At 36.4% G+C, this 21,535-nt stretch overlaps 1 long non-coding RNA gene across 40 annotated transcripts in view; it reads right to left on the reverse strand.

The window, feature by feature from the left end:
- The window catches only part of LOC118250285 (uncharacterized), a 223,119-nt gene that overhangs the window by 51,749 nt on the left and 149,835 nt on the right, over positions 1-21,535 (reverse strand). For 24 of the 40 annotated variants that reach the window (XR_007708310.1, XR_007708311.1, XR_007708283.1 and 21 more), the window contains one exon: positions 5,823-5,938. The exons of 4 other annotated variants lie outside the window; for them this stretch is intronic. This is a non-coding gene — a long non-coding RNA (uncharacterized LOC118250285). Of the gene's footprint in view, positions 1-5,061; positions 5,939-12,225; positions 13,376-21,535 lie in introns of those variants that run through there. 12 more of the 40 variants (XR_004779383.2, XR_007708295.1, XR_007708301.1 and 9 more) reach the window with 12 other exon arrangements.

Genomic DNA, 21,535 nt, shown 5'->3' on the forward strand with positions numbered 1-21,535 from the left:
TCTGGTCAAAGTGAATCCAGATTTGAAACTCTGACTACTGATATCATTTGATCCAAGGAACAGATTAACAGAACATAGGCTAACAGAAATCCTTGTGTAAAAAGCACATTGCATTATGTCAAATTCAGAGATCTTGAAATGGGCTTGGTATAGGTAATTCTGTAATCAAATTCTCTAAAATAGACACAAAAAGATACCACTTGGAATGTCGTTGATCCACTGCTGTGAGTATTTTTACAAACAATCCCAACACAAGGATCTGAGTTAGATACCTAAATTAGCTACTTGCGACACATTCTATAAGTGGTTCAGGCAGACAGGTTTCTGCAGCAGCAGAGAGACTCAGTGCATCTAGGCTAGCTATTTGTACTAACTGCTCTAGAAGGAACTTCTTGCCTTCCCTATTCAGGGAGAGTTTGGTAAATCTTCTCAGGCCTCTTTTAAGCAAAAGAAGTCCTTAAGAGGGTTTGTGTTGAAGCAAATGATCTACCTCATCCACAATATTTCCTCTCAAAGGACTTGAGGTTTTCCATGTAATGCTGCCACAATTTCTGTCAACTGACTCTACAAAGATATATTAAATCATACAGCAAGTGTTGGAATACTTAGCATGAGCAGAAAGTGATTGTTCAGGCAGTGCCTGTAGAGATACAGAGGACAATGACTGCTAGAGCAAACTAGCCTGGCATGGATTCTTCACCTCTTTGCATTCTTAAATCAAGACTAGATGTCTTTCTGAACTACAACTTCTAATCAAAGGTAATTTGGCTCAATCCATGAGTAACTAGTTTAAATTATGTAACTTCTACTGTATAGGAGCATGGACTAAATTATATAAAGATTATTTCCTGCAAAATGCTGATATTAAAAATAAATCTTCAAATTTCATCTCACACTCAGGGGTTTATTAAGGAGGTCACCAGAGATTTGTGAGGTCTATTTGAACAATTATTTTAATCCTGAGTATGAAAGAGAGAGAAATTTAGCAGATATAATGTGAACTTAGAAACACAGATGATTATGAAAAATCATACTCAGCAACTACTCAACTACTTCGAGACAAAACAATCTATGCTTTTGCAACTGTCCTGGATTCTTGCCCCAAGTTTCTGCTTGTTTCAAAGAAGCTGTATGGTTATGTAAAGTGCTACTAAGCTGAGAAGCACCAAGATTAGGGTCTGTTGAATTTTTAGCTATTGATAATATGCAGTTAACAAACAAATTAGCCTGTACAGTTAGAAATGCCATCTGCAAAGAGCAAAATTTAAGACAGTCTTGCTTTGACACTTTTGGTGTACTTCTATTGTTCACATTCTAAAAACACCTATGGCACAGAACTGACACTGTGATGGAAATAAGGTTCAGATCATCTCGCTGTAAGATACTAATAACCAATAACATTCTCTACCATAAGTAAAAGTACATCAAGTATTCCCTGTGCAATTAAGGGAACTGGCATATTTTTAATGGCACAGCTTATTTCAAAATTAAAGGTGTGCATATTTTCCAAATTTGAATTCAAAAGAAAATAAAAACACAATTCATCAAATACACTTTTCATTAATTTCTCAGCTAGTTCAAGAATTTCATGTTTATTTTTTCAACAACAGAAAGCTGCTTAATGACATATTATAATAAATGCAGGCTAGACCCTTCCCTAGAAAAGGTTCTGTCCAGATGCATTTTTATTGGGAATGGATTGCAATCACTACAGGAAGACAATGAGTTGCCTTTTTCAGCATACAGAAATTACAAATCAAAAACTTGTTTTTCAAAACTAAAGGTGAAAGCACAGAAAAGCTACTTTAAAGGACATCTGTCACTTTAGAAAACTTGTAACAAAAACATATATATATATATATATATATATTTACCATAGCAACATACAAGAAAACTACCAGGAGAGTGTTTTAAATCAAGGCATTCAGTTCTGTACACAACTTTTCTGCATTTAGTTTTTTAGTTCACTTTACTCTTATCTGTTTGCCCAGGACTAATTCAGACTAAGAAGCTATATGTCACTCAGTAAACAGTATAATTAAAAGTCCTACTGCTACAACTGGTTTGAAGCATTTGAGGTCTTGGGAATTACAAGGAACTCAAAAATAAAAAGGGTGTAATCAGATCCCCCTTGTACAGTTTAATGGGCAAGAGTAATTTCATGATTGCAATTGGTTTGAATGTAGCGTATTGCTCTAATTATGTATATCATGTATACACACAAAGACTAGAATCTATCTATATAATCATGATGATTTAAAATATTCTTCATGACTTTCATGATTACATTTAATCTGGGGAAACTATTTAAAAATCACAAGATCGCTTTATACCATGATGTAAGATAGAACTACGTTAATGATGGACACCAGACACATTTAAACTAGCCATTGCGATGTAGTGTCCAACCTTCTGGACGAATGTAGCAAAGAGAAGCAGACTCATGTCTGTAGCATTTTCTTTTTTAAAATACCAAACAACTAAACCACATGTTTCATTGTTCAGCATGCCACTGGTGAGGATACCTACACATGTTAGTCTTTTCTGTGCCATACTATACTTTCTGGAAAAGTCATTCCAGACTGATGTCAGTTTGAGTATATGAAGGCTGCAAACTTGTTATAATTGTAGTACTAAAAAAAAAATGCTTGTGCTAATACTTTCCATATTCCATTTCAGTCCAGAGTAATTTTTGCTTACTTTTTAACAAAATCAGTTCTGTCAGTTTTTGTGTTATTAGACAAAATGTACTTTTCCCAAATAAATTGTACACTGAAGTGCCTCAGATAAAGCTGAAACTAGAAATATCAAACGCTAGATTCTGTAGATCAGACCAGTGATTCAGAAAGCAACAGAAGGCTGAATCTCACAGGCTTGCATTTCTAAACTACAGCTATTTTATATATTAGCATGTTTAAACTACTAGATCTTGGAGTGCTGCTTTTTATAGCAGAAGTTCTGCAGATTATTACGTTTGTGTTTTTTTTCCTAAAAAGCCTTAAATAAGAATGCTGCCATTATGCAAATATACTTTAAAATACATTTGTTTAAAAACAAAACAAAACAAACAAAAAAAAAGCTTAATGTTTTCTTTCTCCTCTTTCTCTTCATTTCTCTTTTAGTTAAAATAACTCTAGTAAGTGAAAAGCCTGATTCTACAAAGTTCTGATTAGCTCCTGCAAAAGTAAAACCAATGGAAGGTAACCATGGTCAGCGCCTGTATAAACAGGCTTACCTGCCAAATCAAGAGAAATACTGAGAAATATTGAGAAAGAAAAAACATAAAAGAGCTAGTGGAAAGGCTGGTGTATATTTAGTGGAAACACTTCTTTTTGATTTTAGCACTTTGAGTTTAACTTTGGAACTAAGAGAGTAAATGAAATGATTTATTTTTAGCCATACACAGGGTATACAGTTGAAATTGTTTCTGCTGCCCAGAGGAGAGGACATAGGGTTCATAATATAAGACAGGGATATTCATTATACAGCAGTTTGAATCATGGAAGTTATCTGGATGGTGTACTATCATCACACATGGTGCATAGCTCCAAAGTTTGGGGTACCTTTGGATAAGAGTCCAAACTGCATTGATTCAGGCCTGTGTTTACTTGTTTAAAACTTCTGAATATTTCTCTTTTCACGAGGTTTACAGTCTGATTCCACACTCAGTGTTGCTTCAAATTGTGCAACTGCGTTTTAATCATTTGCGAACAGCTTCACTTGATCTCCAGTAATTTCATTGAAATATGTTTCATTATTTATATTGGAATTATCTGATTGTTCACAAAGTATGTTTTGCACACCTTTTGCATTCTAAAACTTTGGAAATTAAGTCCTAGATATTGCTATCTTAAAGTTTTATTTCAGTTCACAGTAACATTTCATACTTCAATCAAGAAAATATTTCTGAACACAACAGAAAACACATGACATTAATTTTGGATATTTTTCATCTGCTTTGTCTATATCAGTTCAGGTAGCTGCTGCGCCAAATGCTTAATAAAAGTATTGTGTTTAATTTACAAAGAACTCTATTCAATGAAAGAGCAGAATACCCTTTTGGCTTGCCCAGCTGGATACATAACAGAGACATCTGGAAAATTGGTCTAATTTCACATTGTAAAATAATGCAGAAAAATAAGAAAATCTTTCCCTGTTTTCCTTTACTGACTAAGAATTATATCATGTAGGTAATTATAGGCATAAAGGACATCATTACATATACTGCTGATGCTATTTTAATTAATTTTTCTGATTCCTATTTAAGAACTCAATTCTTTTATCACTTACACCTGACATATTCCTGTTGTTATGCTGACATTTCCAGTGAATTGTCTCCTCCAAAACCAGGGAGAGTCTCTCAGGTCAATTTTGAGTTATTCATTTTGTATTTATTTACGGATGCAGAAAATAGATCCGCCGTGGCTTTGTTTCCTCTCAAGCTGTCTTGGACTAATTCTTTTCCTATCATGGGGCCACTCTGTCCCTGTTTAACTTGGTTATATTTAAATTATGTCCTGTAACCCTTGCCATTATTTTTTCATTAATAGAAAAAAAGATGATACACTATTAATGTGGCTAAATTTTCCATTTAAACCATTCAAACTGCAATGCTTAATATATTTAAGATTGCCTAAAATTTTCCCCCCATCAAGAACAAAGAGAAACATATTGGTAAAATAAGCAACTTAAGGATGACAAGCTTACTGTCAGTATTCTGCTCAGCATGTAAAGTTGGCAGCTGCTTAACGCTTATTCCACTTTCATAATGATGGACACTGGAAAATGTAGTATTTTTCTCTCTCAGCCTTTCCTAATTCACTCCATATGTAAGCAGAACTTCCATACACTTACATCATGCACCCAGATTTCTAGCACCCCGTCCCCATGTAGGGGCAAGGTCTCTAATGCAAAAATAAATAAATAAATAAAAAATACCTTGGTGTTTTTTGGTTTTCATACACACTCTCAGTCTCACATACTCAGAACCACTAAAAATCAGCAACTCCCTAGAGAGCTAGGATTTAATTTGGATCACACGTTACCAGCCAGACTAGAGAGTATCTTTACAATAACAATATTTACTTATATTCATAAACAGATGGTAAAACAGCACAGAGAGAAATGCTTGAAGAAAAGTGAGCAGTTTTGAACAAAAACAATGGCCACACAAGATACAGATTGATTTGCTTTCTATTAACAGATATGCATACAATATTTAATTCTTGAATAAGTATAGCTTGTTTTTTCAAAATATATTGTAGGTCAGATACTTCTTCCTTATGTGTCTATCTTAAAACTGAAAATCAGGTTTACTCTATTCCTCTATTTCTTTGGTCACTGCCTTTTTACAATGCAAGACAGAAACCATGAAACTCAGCACTAGTACACACAGCACCAGAACACGTTTTTCTAGAGATGTTTCCAAAAAGCTGACTTCACTGGCCATAGTTATATGTGGCCATGTGCAGAAATACCACAGATGGACACAAATACCAAAGCAGAACCTAACTCCCATAGCTGTTTAGCTATTTTCTATAACCATAGCTATTCTTTGGAATATATGCAAGACTAATATAGTTTTTACTTTGGTTCATTTCTCTCTCCCTATACAAGTATTATCCCAGATGACTATATATTTTTTTCCCTTTTTAAGAAGGCTGGTTCATATTGGTTTACCCTTCTCCGTTATTTTAACGTGTCCTATTTCATTCAAATCTTAGTCTATAATCAGGCTCTTCAAATTGTGCTTTCACTTGACTTTTGTTTTATACACAATCTGCCTTGAGGTGAAGAAACACTCTCCTGAGACACATACTTACTTTGTAAGATAATTCCATTAAGAAAGCATTCTTCTATAATGTAGGTTTTCTTGATTTCTACCAGAGTAGTAGAGCTCTCCCCACAACACCCAGGAAGACAGCAGTAGTCTCTACCCCTTAAAAAAAAATATAATAAAATAAAGGCAAAGGAAAAATTCAGAAAGAACAATTATTTATGCAACTCAGAGAGGAAAGTCAGCAGGAATTGGTACTACATACTCCCTTATGTAGCTAAGGGACAATTTGCTCATTAAGCTATACTGGGTAATATGGAAGTTGAATCTAGGCTACAAAAGTCAACCGGAGTTAATATGCACAATACAGAAACTTTAACCATCAGTCACTTCCTGAAAAATTGTCCAGCTGACACTCTCTGACAGATATACTTCTACCATTGTTCTGTTTCACAACTTTCTATCCATTTATAGGATCCCTTCAGACACAGAAGATAGTCTGCTTAAAAGGTGGCAGAAGACTTAGTGCAACTAAAGCTCCTGCTAAAGAAAATAATTTTTATGCATTTTATTTTCTGAAATATATAAGACCATTTTTTTTCCTGTGACCAACTGCAAAATTACAGTACTGCTTTTTCACGACTCATTCATTGACCCTAACCATACTAGTAAAAGACAATCCGGTTCTTTTGAGTTAATGTTCCTTGGGACAATTTACTACAGATGTGGAAGAAAACCTCAGCCCAGCATGAAAATGAAGACTTATTTAATAATTATTTTAAGCATTCGTTTGAAATTATTTGCATTTGTAAACTATGTAAAGATTTATTTCCAAGATATATGAATGTCTGTTCATGTATATGTTCTGTTTCTGTTTGATTGCTCATTCAAACTGGCAAACAACAACAACAAAATGCAGCAAATGAAGAGTACTGTGGTCATTTTTGCAAGTTAGTATGTGTGTTTACCTGGCAAACCTCAGAGGAGAAGGAAGACTGCTGTAAACAGTTCATTTGTACAGCTAAGCTGTACAGCATGTAAGCAGCAGCATAGAGTTCTGGGTAAATTAATTAAAATCTCTCCTGTAAACATGTTGTAGACATACCCTATCTAAAAGTGATTTTTTTTTTCTTTTTAAAAAAAGAGCAAAATCGTGGTCTGACATAATTCTTGAACCACTGGATGTCAAAAATCCAGTTTTCTATAAATGCAAATTTCACTGCTCCCGGACTGTCTTGTGTTCTAAGACTTGTCAGCAAAGAGACTATCTCACTATGTGCATGAGGGCTTCTAAGCAGAACAATAGCTTTTTTTTTTTCCCATAATAACTTAATATGCAGTGGGACACTGTATACCAGATACTCTGAATACCAGCAGTTCACATGGGTTCAGAGGAAAACTAGACAAGTTTATGGAAGATAAATCCACTGAGACAAAGTCACCTCAATACCACATCTTTACCACTGCATTAGGAAACCTCCTACCTGCAAATTGTTGACCAGGAGAATATTCTTGGGAAGTATAACCGACTCCTTCCCCACCCTCACATGCCTCTGTAGGCACAGACTTTAATTACACTGTCAGAGACAGTATGTAGGGCTACTGTAGCTATTCCTGCAGTAAACATGCAATAATATGTTTAGGTCAGAGGCAGACTTCAGTGTTGCTGGTGTTCCACATTTGCTTCAGTGAAAACCCCGATGAATTGTTGACAGAAAGCAACCTTTTGAGATTTATTGTGGACTGTTGCTGCTAAAAGAAGTTGTAAATTAGACAACTAGCTTTCCAGGACAGGAGTCAGCTTTTTGCTATGTGTTTATATGGTGCCCACAAAGAGGTCCTCTGATGAGGACAACAGGTTTCCTGGAACAGTAGGTCCCAAACATTTCCACTCACCACCTCACTTGAAAGGGCATCGTGACCTCTCCTTTTCTAACATTTCTGGGATTGTGTCAAAACTCATAGCTCCTCTGCCTTTTATATTTGTGTGATTCTATCCCCAAGCAGGAATAACAACCCCATGTTTGGGAATTAGTGTCCATGACTGCTACCATAATGCAACAAATACAAAACACAAAAGGGGTGTTTCGTTAGCAAACAGAAATAAACTTCAGAGAGAGACTGAAGCATAATTCTCTCTAGCAAAATGTCTGCAATTTTCATTGCAAACAAACTAAAACAATAGACCAAACAAAGAAAAGCGTTAACCAGAGTTTTTCTCATTCGTTAAAAGAACAAGCAGTGAAGCCATAGATTCTTGCCAGCTTTTGTTGCCATTTAAATAGTACCAAAGACACAAGTGCTTGGAAGAGTAAGGTTGAATGTGATCTAGCAAAGCTGCAACAACAGCACTCTTATCTGTGGTGGTGCAATAATATGCACAAATGGGTATGATAAAATTAGTTTATAAGGGCAAAAATAGCAACTTGCCATAACATTTAGGCTTTTTCTCCCTTTAAAAGTGTCTAGTAAACAAAATACAAAGATGTTAAGAGTTATCCTTTCCCAATTTTCTTTTGTACATCTGTTATCTTCCTGGAGCCAATTTTCTCTGAAAAGTTGATGTTTTGTTGAAGCAAATCCAGTAGCTGTACAGCTGTGCTGCTGTGCAGAAAAGCAACCCATTACTCACCATCCTGAGAACCATGCAAAACTTGGGAAGGATAATTGTCTCTAAATTTCAAGACTCTTCATATTTTCTTCCCTCTTACAGTATTCCAGAGAGTAAGGAGTAAAACACAGCAGTGATCTTATAGCATATAAACTACTCCTGCTGTAAATGCAAGGTAGCTTATTCCACCTTTCATCAAGGAGAAGTTTCTTTTCATTTAGTTTGCATTTACTGCTGGGAAACAGACTGCATATGGAAAATCACCATGCTGTAGATGACATATTGCAAGATGACATTCTAGCTTATCTCATTCACATACACTCACCTTCAGAAAATGAAAAGACAAGGTCATCCATTTTCAAGAGCAAAATGGTGAAATTTTAGACTTTTTTTTTAACTTTACATACAACCCAGGAAAACCAGATGACCAGCTATTTTAAGAGTAATTTTACCACTAATCATTGTCTATGTGCCAAGTACGTTTGTTTTGTATTTAGATGTATCCTCTCTATCCAAAATTGAATTTTAACCAGCTTCTATGCAATTAAATCTAAAACATCACTTCCTAGCAACCCCTCATATTGGAGATAAGCATCTTTGCAAATTTTCACCTGTCATTTATATTTCTGCTCAGTAATTTTTTTCTCTTTCCTGTCCAGCTTTTCTATTTACATAGAAAGTCACAGCTGTCCTGGTCCAAGCACTGTTCACTGGCAAATAATATGGGTGTAGCTCCAAAGTGGGTATTGAAACAGCTTCATTGCTTATACTGAACGCACTTCCATTCTTCTGGAATGAGAAGTGCTAAGTGTCCTTAAATGTTTAGAAATGCAAATATGGACACTTGCTACTGTTCATGGAGTCTAGGAATGCAGTATCACCAGAACTATTCATAATACCTGTTGGAGAGAAGACGATTTTTAGTTGGAATGGTTTCTGCTTTTTCACTTCCAAATAATCTACAGGCATTGTTTTGGAAACTTCCCTGACATGAAGTTTCAATGCAACGCTCTATGAGTTCTCCTTGAGTTAACTCATGCTCCTGTATATTAAAGGAGCCCACAGATGGCTCTCAATTATTATCCTTTTGTTTCATATCTGAAACAAATGTTCTTTTCTAAAAAAAAAAAAAAAAAAAAGATGAGGGATGTTTCAGTTACTCTTAAATAATGGAGTATATTCTTAGCTTTTCATTCTAAAACCAAAGTGTTCAAAACTAAGTGTTCCTGCCCTTGAGGGGTTGGCAAACTCTGTAGTATAGTTTTATAGCTTGCTCATGCTGAGTGTTCCTTTAGGAGGTGCTGTATAAACCAGCATTATTTTAGGTCTTAAGGGCAGTAAGAAGAACTGGTTAATGATAAATAATGGTACACAGAATAGGTCCATGAAATCCCATAAGCAAATTTTTCCTCATGGAACAAAATATTATGACTTCCAACCATCAAAAAGTTATCAGTTCTGAAGAGCAATAAACAGTGAAACACACCAGAGGAAATGTGCATGAATCAGTGTGAAAAGCATTTCCCCAGTGACATGCCCCCCTGTTACAACCTTTCTTTTGTCTGCTTTCTCCTGTGGATTTCCTCATTCTTAGCATGTTACTCAATTCCACAGTAGTGGAATTAGTTTCCAGTTTTATCAGTGTTCTGTCTAGTTTGCTCAATTCACTCCATTCATCTTCATATACCATCTCTAGTGAAGTATTATTTTCACTTCTGCACCACCACCTCCTCCTCTCAACCTCTTCATCCCCCTAACCCTCTTCCTTCTTACACTAATTTCTGCTCTTTTAGTTTGTATTTTCCTTTACTTCCTACTTAGCCTCTCTTTTCACCATACCAAAGACAAGATGTCAGACCATTTTTCACAACTAAGAACAGATAGTCCACTCTACTGTGAGCACTGTATACTTGCCTTTATGCTAACCAGCATCCTATAGAAAAGGAGCCTGGCAAACTGTTCTCAGTATTTTTTCATATACCACCACATGTACCTTGATATCTCAATGAAAAGCCAGTCTTCTCCTGTCTTCTTCCTTCACCAAGGAACATTAGACATGTCGTATTTTGAAGACAGATGTTGTCTGCAAAGCAGACTCTAGAGGGAGAAATACCTAAATAGTTGTGTTTGGTTGGTTGGTTGGTTTGTTGTTGGTTTTTTTTGTGTGCTGAAATGCACAGATGTAGCCACACTTTTCAATACCGACTCTGCTACTCCTTATCAAGGAATTTAATGCTAAATAATAGAGAAAGGAAATGACCTACTAATATAATTACTTTCGCAAGTGAATGCTAATTTGAGGTGAGCTTGATAAAAAATAAATTATAAATATAAATATTATAAATAAATAATAACCAAATTGATGTACCTCATACCTTAAACTAGAAGTTTAAATTGGAAGAAACCGTTCCCAAGGGCCACCTAAAGTTCTTGTCAGACTGCCTTAACAAAGTGAAGCAACCCAAGACCAGTCTCTTTGGAACTGCATAAAAACTGCTGACAGTTAATACAATGTAGATGTGTTTAGGAAAATAATTATGTATGTATTTTGGTATGCACAGCATTACACCACATAAATAAGTACACATGAATTTTCTTACTTCAGGCCAAAATGATCTTACATTATTTTTAAAGAAAGTGGCAATGATAGGATTGCACCAGCAAAGAAACTTATGAAACTGGTGGCAGAAAAACTGGAAAACTCCTAGTTTCTCCTCAAAACATTCATGCTTAGTCTCCAGTATTCTGGGTTCAAAACTCTGATTAATGAACAGTAGAATTTAATTAAATCTGTTTCAGCTCTGTATCTCCCTTCAGTACAGACATCTAAATCTATCTGTATTCATATATAGGCATGCATACCTATATAAATAGCACAAGAATAGAGAAAGGAAAAGCATAGGAGTTAAAATCTCCAGCTTCCTTCTGCCACTTAGATGACCACAAGAAGATGTTTTAAAGACCATCTATCCTCTTTATCCCTTAGTCCTCCATCTATAAAATAAGAACGTGTCCATCTCAAAGGGAAGAAATTGATTTAGTAAGAGTGGTTACTAAAGCTGAGCTCCACTAGACTATGGCAACCTATTACCAGTCAAAGGAAAACTTCTAGCAATAATGTATAGCTACAGTGAAGTACACTAAATAGAGGAATATTATGAATGTTAATAGGATCTGGAGAGAGAGAGATCCATGGGTGCTTTAAAAATAATTTGTTTTCAAGCACTTTAAACTTGTTTCCACTCTTATCTTCATCGCAATAAATGAAATATATTGTACAAAGAATTAAGACAAAAAGTACTTCCTAATATGGTATAGATTTTTTATACTGCTAGGTTTGAACTCCTTATAATGTAAACACCTGAACATTGCTAAAACAGAAGGCAAATATGGCCCCTTCAGACTACATCTGTCTTGAAGTGATCTGTTGTATTCTTGATAGAAAGACTTTTTTAAAGCAGAATTACCTGTAATATAAGTTGCATGCACCCTTATCTCCTTTCAGTGCATGGAATTGATTATATGTGATGTCACAAGGGTATTTTTACACCATTTAGATATTAAAGTAACTTTAAGAGGAGAAAAGAAACTGTCTCTCTTCCATATATGGCTTACCTTACAAAAGTAGAAAGAGAGTGTAGTTCCCAACATGTGATACTCCATGTTTTTGAAATTACAGCCCTTAGAGATTTGTTTGGCATGGAATTAAAACCACCAACAAATTGCTAGTGGTAAAACATTGCATGAACATTGTTTCTTGCAAAATATTGGAAATAACTATTGTAGCATTACTCAACAGTTAAGCAACCTCTGTTTACTGTAAGTATTATCTCCTTGAACAACGTGTCCTGCATACGTAAATTCAACCCCTTTAGATCCAAATTCCCAGCTCCTAACACTTGGATCATAAAAGTAAAACAAAAATATATGAACAAGCCTTCTTGCTCACTGGTCTAATGTCTGCAGCTGAAAGAAACTGCTTACTTCAAATAAATAAACAATAAACTATGGCTAAACAGAACCATGCTTATTTTTCAAATCATTCCATGCAAACAGTTCTGAAAGGATACATTTCATTTACTGGAGAAATATGATTTCATTTTGCTTGTTGCATACATCTGACAATCAAATTGTGTAGTGACTCTTCGAAAAGTAAGTAGAACACTCTCAAGAGTATATCTCTCATATATTATATAAGAGAGGCACTCTCAAGAGTATATAATAGTATATATTCCATATATTCCATCATCTCCTTTAGGTCCACTCAATATGTATTTGAGCAAAAGAGGGCTAACGTTCCTATTCTGTCTCCATTCATGATGGAATTATATACTGGGAAAATAATTGAAAAATTTGAAGAATCTCCACAGGTGTGAATGAGCTCAATACACTGACAGCAGAACATATACTCATTTAATTTCATTCCTTCTCCTCTATATAAGACTAGATCCAACAAACTAAATATTGGCTCTTCTGAGGGGGCAGAATCAAAGCTGTGTTTCATTCCATAACATACTTCTCATACTTTCTTTCCTCTAACATACTTCTGTAGAAACATAAAGTATACGGAGACAGGCTTGACTTGTAACCTTGGGTCCAGTTTCCTCATTTTCCTCTCTCAGATTTTTTAGATTGTTCTCTTTGTTTGTTGTAAAGATGGGTTGGAACAAGTCTTCTGGACTGAAATCTTTCCAGCTCAAAACCAGCCTTACAATGGAGCCGGTACTGGCTCGTCTTTGAGTTTCAGGTTCATTGAACCTCAGCAAGTTTGCAGATGACACCAAACAGGGTAATGAAGTCAACACAGTGGTAGGAAGGGGATGTCATCCAGAGGGACCTTCAAGGTCTTGAGAGGTGGGTCCATGTGAATCTCATGAAGTTCAACAAGACCAAATGCAAGGTCCTGCACCTGGGTGCTGTTAGAACATGTCCAGAGGAGGGCCATGAAGATGATCAGAGAGCTGGAGCACCTGTCCTATGAAGAAAAGCTGAGAGAATTTAGACTGTTTAGCCCAGGGAAGAGGAGGCTCTGGGGAGACCTTATGGTGCCCTTACCATATATGAAGAGGGCCTACAGAAAAGACACGGAGGAAAAATTTGTCACAGACATAGAGGCAGAATAAGGGATAATGACCTTAATCTAAAAGAGGGTAGATTTAGTAAAGAATTGCTTTCATATATCTAATCTACGAGGGTGGTGAGGCACTGGAACAGATTGCCCAGAGAAGCTGGGGATGCCCCAGCCCTGGTGGTGTTTAAGGCCAGGTTAAGGCCAGAGCAACTTGGTCTAATAGGAGGTGTCTCTGCCCATGACAGGGGGGTTGGAATTAGATTATCTTTAATGTCCCTTCAAATGCAAACCATTTATGATTCTATGATTTCTAATGAAATTTTCCTATTTTATTCCAAACATGCATTTTGACAAATAAACAAGAAGTGGTGAGCTTTTATGCAGGTGCTTTTGCATATTTTTTTTCCATTTTTAAACCATCGTTACCAGTAATGATTACAAGAATAAAAGCACAACTCTTAGAGGAGAACTTGTTCTTTAATTACTTCACTGTGGTTGACAACTAACATGCAGAAAATTAATTTAGATCCTACATTAATCCCAGAAGCTTAACAAAACTGGAATCTGGGAAAGAGCACAACCATCTTCTCTGTAAACTGAGAGGAAAGAATGTCACAATACATTTAGCACATAGTATGCCAGCAGTAGTAAAGCAGAGATGGGAGTTAGCACCTGCTTAAGAAAGGAACAAGCAAGCTAACACGGGGAGTTGGGGGAATTTCCCACTAAACTACACCATATAGAAAGTAGGTCACGTTTACTCTTTTGAGAATGGTGAAAAGAAATAAAATTCTGAATTATATATGAACCATTACGTTTGATTTTCTTCAACTCCACCACCTCCCAGGAGCGTTGCAGACTGAAAAATCTGGATTTTACAACTCTGGCAATTATCTACGTTAATACCATAAAGTTCTCTGTAACAATTTCCATTATTGCTAAGGGTCTGTCTTTCTATTTTATTTCCCTTTACACTTCTTTCTGTACCCCTTGCTCTTGATTTAGCATTTGCCTGTAGAAGTTTACTCCAGATATAATTTGGCACACAAACATCTTACGAAAAGGCTTTAGCTAAAATAGATCTTAAATATTTCTGCAATTTAACTTATTTAATTCTCTTGCCAGGTGTTGTTGACAGGAAAAATGGTCACGTTCAAACACCTGAGGGGTCTTCTTAAAACTAATAGATATGATTTGCTTAAGCATCCCACCCAGAAACCTGGGAAAACTAAATATCTTCTTTGCGTGAGCTTAAGTGTGAATTCTCTTCTATTCTGAAACGTGGAGTCTGTGTACAAAACAAGCAAAACATTATGTGGGGAAAAGGAAAACTTCAGCTTGATAATGTACAATAAACACTAGCATCTACAAATAGGGACAGCAAAGCTATCTGATAGTAGTGTTGAACTTAGGAGTCACATTTTGTCAAGTATAAAGTAGTAGGCTAAATGTAAAACTGATTACAACACTTCCATGGAACAGATGAAACATTGAAAGTCAGCACCCAAAACAGATGCCTAGAAAAAGAACTAACCACTGCAATTTTCCTTGGGGATTAAGAGCAAATTCAGGGCAATGATCACTGTTCAGTGGAGAACAGGCAAAACCACAGGCACACATAGATCAGGCAGCAGAAAAATCCCAGAGACAACTAGAGAGCATGTAAGATGATTTTAAGAAAGAAATTAAGCAAAGAAGAGGTGGTTATGGTAGATCATTGTCCACGGAGAGTACTAAAACAATGAGTCTCCCATGTTTACTTCTTACAGCATTAAAGGGAAATGGGAGTCTGTAAGTATTCCTTGTACATAGACAGAATTGCAACAAAGAACAATTATATTTCCTCATCCTTTTGCAAAAGCACTTCCCCCAGATACCAACTAATCACCTAAGGCTAGAAAGAATGAAAAAAAAAAATAATAATGCAGCTGTCTAGCACCTGAGTCCATCTTCTCCCAGAGCAAAGACTTTTGTAACAGCATTTCCCTTCACCTGCTGAGCAACAAATTACTGCCAGTTTGGTCTCAGCATAGTCTAAAAGCATTTATAGGCAAATCTATTCCCATGGAAAGTTTTTCCCTAACTTGGTGTTGAGAGTCTACTTCACAATTAAGCCTTGCCTTACAAAGTGGGAGACACCCTCTCCATCCCTGTCAGTGGGATTCACCACCACTTTCCCCAATCCTCACAGCTCCTGTTGAAACTCCACCACCCAGTGCAGTCTATACATTCAAAGGGTACCTTCCTGGAGCAGATGCAGCTCCTCAGAAGAGTTCAGCCACCTCCACTAATGCTTGCTCTGGCTTTTGTGAAGAGCCACCTTGGCAGCAGCTCTCACAGCTACGAAAGCTACTCTTGAAGGTGTAGTCTGGGGCAGCAAAAGGTTAATAGCACCAAAGGCCCTTAAATGTAGTCTTTATTATCTGGGGACACTGACTTGTCAAGGCAGAAGTTCTGTTCCAGTTTTCTAAATCTAGAACCATTTTACTTAAGAAATCTGGTGTTTTCTTATGTTTCTACTCAGCATGTGGCATATGGAAGATGACAACAGAGGTTAATCTTGTGAGACCCACAATAACAAAGAGAGTATGATTTACGAAGAAACAAGGAAACATGGGCATGAAACAAAGGAAATCATTAGCATGGTATCAGGAATGGTGAATTTTCAGACAAAATCCTTGGGCAGGCATTAAAATTGTGGAAGCAAGAACTGAGGCTCCATACAGAATTTATATTGGAAGATGACAAAAATCATTGTTATAACATGTTTTTGGTTTGTTTGTTTTTTTGTTTTGTTTTTTTTTTTGGGGGGGAGATCATCAGGGCACTACTCTCGGGGGAGGGGGGAGAGGGGGAAGATCATCAGGGCACTATTCTTGGAACAATGCCTTAAATATTGGAGCCCATCATGAAAATATTTAATGAGCCCAGAAAGAGCAGTAGAAACAAAAATGTTATGTTTTGCCTTTACCTGAGTAAATATTTGTATTTAATAGTAGGGGAAAAAAATGTTTATATTGCACAGCTCACACTACTGACAACCACATGTAATCTTAGAAAAGGCAAAAACAAGATCTTTTTTATATTTTTAAAACTTAACCTTAGAGAAATGTCACTCATTGAAAAAACAGATATAGTGAGCATTGAAAGGAACATAACAATAATGGATTGGTGCAGAACAAGTGCATAAACTCCAAACTATGCAAACAGTACGGAGAATGGAGATGTCATGTATTGTAGTTGCCATCTAATGCATGTGCTACAGACAGCAATTTGACAGAAAAATTAAGGGCCAGCCTATACACAGCAGTGACAGTAATAGAGGAAGCAGTATCTTCATATACTGCTGATATGCAAGGAAAAACACAGGCAACAGCTCTTGCTGTTTCTGAGACTATCTGCAAAGACCTCTACTGAAGGGAAAGCAATCTGCAGTGTGAAATAGCAGATGCATAGAATCTTTCTGTATATTTGTTACAGAAAAAGGCAGACAGAAACTCAGCTGACATATTTAGTTACACTATTAAATCAGTAATCAGTTCAAATCAAACTAGATGGCAGAGCCAGATGCATTTCAATGCCAGCTACATCAATGGAGTAGCAAGACCAGGTGCTGATGAGGTACAAAACAAAACCCTGTTTGAAGACCAATAGGCCAAAGTAAACTGTGGATAATAAGCCCATGAAATAAGTGGTAATACCTCTCAGATTTGGTAGCAGATGAGACAATAAAATTTTACTTAAAAGGGACCACAGTCCCTTCAGTCCCTTCAGATTCAGTAGCTGATACCAAGAAATGCTTCACAACTGAGAATGGGCATGCCAGACATAATCAGGGAAGCACAGCTCTTGCCAGAGACAAGCTCCAGTTCTGAATGTAGATAATGCAGTGTGAGATGTGCAAAAATTACAGTAATCCTTGCAATAGAAGAAGGCTTTGCAGCTTCCCTCAGTTCCAGTTTCAACTAGGAACTGGTCAGAACAGAGCTACTCACTTTTATTGATGCAAACTCCATGGTCCAACCATACCACTCCAATTTCTGGGAGAAAGATCATTTGAAGGACACTCAGACAAGAAGTCTAATTTGGAAACTGAAAGTTTGGCAAAACTAGCAGACTGTGCTCAAACTGTTATTTTCTTTATTTTTTTTTCATGCTATAGCCTTTAAAAATCATGTTTTCAAATGTTGCTATGCAGCTGTTGTAGTCAGAAAGATGACTCTAAAAGAAAGTATGGTCCTTATATTATTGTGTATCCCCAAAAGGTGGGACTTTAAAGACAACAACACATATCACACAGTTCAGACTAAAGATAATAAGAGCTGCAGCTCAAAAATCTTAAACTTGCTCTGCTTCTCTCTTGATTTGATGTTTTAATCTTGCATCAATTCCTGTTTATTAATATACTGTTTATAAAAAAAATCTCCCTGATCTTTCACTTTATTCTTGAAAGATCTCTTCATGTTTTAAGACGCTACTCTATAAGATAGGAAGCAGAAGTAAATTAACTTTACTTTTCTAGAGGTATAAAAATATAGGAAAGGACCTGAAAATGAAAAGTGCTGTTTTCCCCACATAACCATCTGTGGCAGATGACCACCATGTGAATAGAAACCCCTAATTCACTTAAGGTTTAACTTCTGTTCAAATATTACTTAAGTAGCACTCAATTGATTTATGATACTGGCCAAGGCCCACAAGTGATAAATATTGCATATTACAAGCAGACCAGATTGGCCAGATCATAAACTGTTAAAAGAAACCCCAGTTTTAGCCCAATAGCCTCAGAGGTTTGGCACATTAGAAATCTTGCATGTTATGCAGAATATTTTCTTCTAAAGAATTTCCACAGTTCCTCAGAACAGACTAAACATTAGAGCATCAGATGTGGTGTTTCCACTCTACAGTGATCAATTGTTTTGCTTCTCAATGCAACTCTGGCTAATATCCATAGGAAGACAAGAGTTGCCCTCTCCTCAAGATGACAAACACATCAGCCATGGCAGAACAGTGTAAAGCAAAGTGCAACACTTCTGTCCAGGTTCTTTCATCAAAATGAGATCCATTTTGAGTGATATGCTGTAAACTTCTCATGACAGGCTTTCATTAGCTTCATATATTGACAAAACCAAAAATATGTATTCACAGTTTAAAACTAGTAATAACAATTCTGCCTTCTCCTAATCTGTTGAACACCACATGAAGGTCACAGCACTGCTGACACCCAGATTTTCTGTTCTCTGTTTTACACAGCTGAGTACAGATAAAGTGGCTCTTGGCTGCCAAATTCTGAGATCAGGCGCTAAGCAACTATGACATCAGAAGCTGCCAAAAGACATTTGATTCCCCTATTGTGAAACGTCAGGTTGGTTCTGGGACATGGTGAAAAGCCAACTCGAGTTTAGAAAATTCTATAGTGAGCTACCGTTTGATACCTAATAACAATCATCTCTCCTGATGCTGCTGCAAATCACAGGGTATCCAAGGACATCTAACACTATCACCACTTTCTACTGCTTTTGCAAAATACTGCTACAGAGCTACATGTATCCAGACTACAGAAATTGCCTGTGAGAGAATGGAGACCCAGGCAACTCATTGTCAGGAATATGAATTAAGAAGCTGAATCTCATAAGTAAAAGGAGCCATTAGATAGTTTTTACAGGAGTTTTGTGCTCTCCTGTCTTTCACACCTACAGTAGTTCCCTCAAAGCAAGTAATAATCATCATGTCTCCAAAGTATTTTCTCCTGCAAACTTCTGATATTAGAAAAGCCAACAGACATTATAATTTGAAGGTCTCATTTTCAAGAAAGAAATACTAGTGCAAAGATATTTTTTATTTGCTTGAAAGAGCATGTGGTAGAAGATACAATGACTTTGTATTTTGCCAGTGGCTGCAGACACTAAAGAAATATCAAAGTTATCAGAAGCAAAAAGGTGACAGTGAATACAGTTTGGGATTCAGTGGAACAATAAGCTGCTCAGATTCTTTTTTCTACTTTTGACCTCAGTCTTGTGGCTTTCCAAGATTCGGACTCTGATTATTTCTGGACCACAGATGAAGCTGTCTTCCACAAGTAGAGGTAGAGGTCTGGATCAAGTTAAATTGGCCATGGCATAATGAAGACAGGGGAACCATGATGCATTGAATATTTTCTTACCTGTATGAAGTGGTACCCCTACAGCCTTACCTTTCATGGAAGAGGAAAAACAGAGTTAGAGTCTTACTAGGTATTTTACTGGAGGTAGATTACCAGGAATATACAGCAGGATTTTGTTTATGATATAGATAGATATTTCTGGTGCTGATACATTGAATAATCTCCCCTTTGTTTCCAGATTAATTCTGATGAGCAATATTCCCGCAACACAAAATTTCCAATAAATATTGAATGACTAGCCTATGTCCTGAGTATCTATGTTTGATTGCAGCCTGATATTTAGCAAATTTTTGCATTGTTCCTGAGCAATACAGTATTTTTGTCAGGTTCTCCATGCAATTTAAATGACTAAATCTTTCCTCCTGACTTTCTGACACTAATTTAAATGCCTAAATGAAACTACTGCTCATTTCAGCCAGTGAGGGTCCTCACCAAAAGTGTGAGTGATGACACTATAACAAACTCACTACCTTCAAATCAAAAGCAGTAAAATGTAACTGAGGGCAGTTTCTCAAACCTCAGCAGTCTGTGCTTATTAGAAGCAAGGATTGCTTGATTGGCAACATAAATTCTGTGCTGCAAGACTGCTCATGATGCCTAACATATATGCTTTTAATTAACTTCATCTCTCTCCGCTTTGACTTTGGGAAAGAGGACCGTTGTGCAAAAGGAAAAAATAATGTATTGTGTCATTTGTTACCTACTGTCATTACCTACCTGTCATTTACTGTGTCATTTGATACCTACTTTGATTATAGATACTATGGAAAGCACTCATGAACTCCGCAAAGGCGTGTGGAAAGGTACTCAGAATGCAGAGTACCAGAGTAATCTCACTAGAGGGGTTGTCTTCTCTTTTAATCATGTAGTAAGATGATAAGGACAACAATATTGTGAAATTTCCAATGACATCTACATTTATTCAGATATGCTGAATACTTGGTCCTTTTTTATATAAGATGAATTTATAAAGACCCTCCCATACTATATTTGATCAGTTCAAGCATCTAATTAGCCCAGGACCCATTTCTGGTAGTGTTCAGAAGTGGATTTCCAGGGAAGACTGTGATAACAGTGTAATATGCTTCAATAATTCCCCAGAAAATTTTTATAAACTCCAGCAATTTGTGGCCGAGCAGTTCCTGAAACAGAAAGAGCATCTCTATCTTTAACAGCCCTGGATGTTTCTTTCATTTCATCCCAGGACTTTTTGCATCTGAGTGTTTTAATAACCACAACATCTCGTGGCAGAGATCTTCACAGTTTAACAACGCAATGTGAGGCAAAAATAACTTCTTTTGCCAATTTTGAAATTGTCACTTGCTGATTTCATTTTATATACCCTACTTCTTCCTATAATCCTTTGCAGACAAATCTTATTTTGACTATTCTGAATGACTTAGTATTGCTAGCAAACTAAGATACCTCAAGATTTTCTCCTTCTCATTTCCAGGCTGTTTATTAATGTCAGGAACAGTGCAGGCCACAGGAAAAATCCCATGGATACTTCACTGGTAGCTTCCTTCCTCTGTCTGAACTGGTCATTTATTGCTGACTTCTGCTTTATGTCTTTTAACCAGCCTTTACCTATGTGAAGTCTTTTTCTTTTATCCTGAATTCTTAGGTTTTTTAAAAAACTTTCAGTAAATCACAAACCAAGTAGGTTATATCAACCATAATTTCCTTATCCACTAGTTTTCTGGCTTCTTTGAAGGATGATACTAGATTTGTGAGGCATGATCTCCCTTTACAAATCCATGTTGATTCACTGCCAACATGCAATATTCATCCCTGATTGTTCCAAACAGTTTATAATGATTTTACATAAAACAGTCATTTATCTCCTTTCTCTAGAATCCTTGGGTGAACACCATATACTGCTGTTCTTTACTGTCAATTTATTCTGTAAGTACT

The sequence above is a fragment of the Cygnus atratus genome, chromosome 5, assembly GCF_013377495.2.
Source record: "Cygnus atratus isolate AKBS03 ecotype Queensland, Australia chromosome 5, CAtr_DNAZoo_HiC_assembly, whole genome shotgun sequence".
In the NCBI taxonomy this organism is placed as follows: Eukaryota; Metazoa; Chordata; class Aves; order Anseriformes; family Anatidae; genus Cygnus; species Cygnus atratus.